Raw genomic sequence first — 3,278 nt, forward strand, 5'->3', positions numbered from 1 at the left:
TCTGATCTGATCTAGCACATGTTAAGGCAGCAATACCAACTGTATCACTATTCACTGCGTTCTTCACCCCCACACACTCCCAGTAAACAAAGCCCTTGATGAAACAGTATAAAAGTTAATTGTATTAAATTTCAACCATTGAGTACAGTTACAAAATTTTCCATGTGATGAAATAGGGAGCACGCATAAAGCACATCTGTTACGTATCAATGTGCAATCATTGCCTGAAGGAAAAGTACTTGTTTTTGTGAGCTGAATTAGACACTTTTTTTCATGGAACACCATTTTTGCTTGAAAAGAAGACCCACAGACAGACTATAATTATTCAGACTGAGGCTTTTGACAGATAGCTCCTTGAAAATGAGTGAAGTGAGTCTGTCACTTAACTGACAGTGTTTGCTACCAGTGATAACAATGGAGACAATGGAACTTTCAAATAAAAATTCCAATTTTTGCTCTAACCTCCTCATCTCCAAGATGACCAAGGAAAGAAAGAACTGTGGTAATGCCCAAAAGGGCCATGGCCACATACAACCTATTCGCTGTACCAACTGTGCCCAATGTGTGCCCAGGGATAAGGCCATTAAGAAGTTTGTCATTTGGAACATCGTAGATGCCACAGCCATCAGGGACATTTCTAAAGCGAGTGTTTTTGACACCATGTGCTTCCCAAGCTGTATGTGAAACTACATTACTGCATGAGTTGTGCCATTCAGAGTAAGGCAGTTGGGAATCCAGGAAGTCCAGAAGGACCCAACACCTCCATCACGATTTAGACCTGTGGTTGCTGCCCCATAGCTTCCACCAAAGCCCATGTAATGAGCTAAGTCCTTAAAGACTGAAGAAATACTGTTCCCTGAAAAGATAATAAAATGGAAATTACATTTTAAAAAATTCAAATTTGGGGAAACCTATCCACCACTATGGGGGCTTTCCTGGTGGCTCAGACAGTAAAGAATCTGGCTGCAATGCGGGAAACCCAGACTCCATCCCTGGGTCGGGAAGATCCCCTGGAGAAGGGAATGGTAACCCACTCCAGTAGTCTTGCTTGGGAAATGCCATGGAGAAAGGAGCCTGGCGGGCTACAGTCCACGGGGTGGCAAAAGAGCCAGACATGACAGAGCAACTAACACTTTCACTTTCTTCATCCACCACCATGAGTTTGACAGCTTCCCAAATGGTTAAAGACTTTGCTGATGGGACCTATGCTAATAGTAACAAATGTGATTTTTTTGCTACTGTATAGTAAAATGTGTTAATATTTGGAAAGTCTGCACACCTCAGTGAAACAATATTTTCCAAATGACCAATAGAGAATGTTGTAAAATCAAGCATGGGTGAAAGATTGATTCAAAGTGCAAGATAGATTAATGGGATTTTTCTAAAGCAATTGTATCCAAGAATAACTGACACACAATAAACTGCACATATTTAAAGTATAATTTGTTAAGTCTTGACATATGTCAACACCTATGAACCCAGCACTATAATCAAGATAATGAGCATTTCTAAAACCCCAAAAGTTAGCTCATGCCTCTGTGTAATCTGTCTCTTGCACCTCTCTCTCCTTCCCACACCATCCAGAGGCAACCACTGATCTGTTTTGTTGTGTGTATTAGTCGCTCAGTTGTGTCCAACTGTTTGCAACCCCACAGACTACAGCCCGCCAGGCTCCACTGTTCATGGGATTTACAGGCAAGAATACTGGAATGGGTTGCCATTCCCTTCTCCAGGATATCTTCCCGAGCCAGGGATCAAACCCAGGTCTCCTGCATTTCAGGCAGATTCTTTATTGCCTGAGCTGCTTTGTTAATAGAGATTAGTTTACATTTTCTAGAATTTCATGTGAATAGAATCATATAGTACATACTCTTTTGGTCTAGCTTCTTGTACTTAGCATATTGTTGCATGTAGTATTCCACTGTGTGGATACATCACAATTTATCCATTCACCTATTGATGGACATTTGGGCTGTTCCTAGGTTTGGTCTACTATAAATGAATCTGCTGTGGACATTCTTGTACAAGTCTTTGTATGTACATAGACTTTGATTTCTCTTGGGTAAATAACCTAAGAGTGAATATGGTAGGTGTATGTTTAACATTTCTAGAAACTGATAAACGTTTTCCAAAGGGAGCTCCTGACCTTTAATCAACCTTTAAGCAAGGACTTTCTCATCTATCCAGCTCAGGGTCAACTTGACAACAGAAAGTTAATTAACCAGCCACTGACAATGTAAATGAAAATGACCTGAAATTCTCTGAAAGGTTTGGACCAGCCTGCTCCACTCATCACAGATAAATCAGTAAATAGGTACTGCATTCCTGTGTGCAATGCCTCATAGGGAGACATTGTTGTGGATAGAGAAGCAAGTACCACTGACTGCCTGGAGCTGTACTAGAAGGTAGGGACTCATCAGTACCTAAGACCCACGGCTTATCCTAGTTCATGGTCTAGAGGGGAAGACAGACACTTGGATGATGATAACAAAAGATTGTCAAATTCTAAGACAGAGATGAGCACAAAGTGTTATGGGAGCATAAGAGAGTGGATATGAGCTGGAGTGGGGAGGTAAGGGAAGTAGTTTGGTGCCTAGGAAGATGCTTAAGAGGAGGAATGTCAGGTGGGTCCTGAGGGTCACCAGTTTACCTGGTAGTAAAGAATGGAAGAAGGATGCCACTGCAGGTAAAGGAAATAGCATGAAGAATGGACAACATGGATGCATGTGTTTGCACCTATCTAGGGAAAGAAATGGCTGGAGCATCAGAGTGACAGATGGGGCCTGAAAAGCCAACTAGGGCCATGAAAACCACACCAAGGCGTTTTCCCTTCACCCTGACAAGTATGTCTTCTGCCTCCCAAGCAAACAGATATTATCTTCTGCCAACATTCCCATCTCCACTTGCCTGGACAGAACTTTCCCATCCTCTTCACTTCCTACCCAAACTGGATCAACTTTATTCCTTACATCATGCATTTACACATTTACCAAATGTACTGGGTGCTTTGCAACATACTAATGTAGTGTCTCCTAGGTCAGCTTATTTGTATCTATTGCTAATTGACATGCAGAACTCAAAAGATGACAAATCCTTCTGCCCCATCACCATTCCTGTGGCCTCTGGGGTTTGGCCAAGACCTCTGGAACCCAGGCCCTCCCAGCAGCACACAGTGTCAGTCTTCTGATATATTTGCCCAGACTCTCATTCATACTCACTGCCACATTTCTCCCTCTTTTTTGTTCTAGAAAATACAATTATTTTCATTAAAATGTGTT

At 41.9% G+C, this 3,278-nt stretch overlaps 1 pseudogene; it reads left to right on the forward strand.

The window, feature by feature from the left end:
- Positions 1–477: 477 nt before the first annotated feature.
- LOC107131985 (small ribosomal subunit protein eS26-like) lies at positions 478–819 on the forward strand (annotated as a pseudogene).
- Positions 820–3,278: the final 2,459 nt, after the last annotated feature.

Source organism: Bos taurus, chromosome X, assembly GCF_002263795.3.
Source record: "Bos taurus isolate L1 Dominette 01449 registration number 42190680 breed Hereford chromosome X, ARS-UCD2.0, whole genome shotgun sequence".
Lineage (NCBI taxonomy): Eukaryota > Metazoa > Chordata > Mammalia > Artiodactyla > Bovidae > Bos > Bos taurus.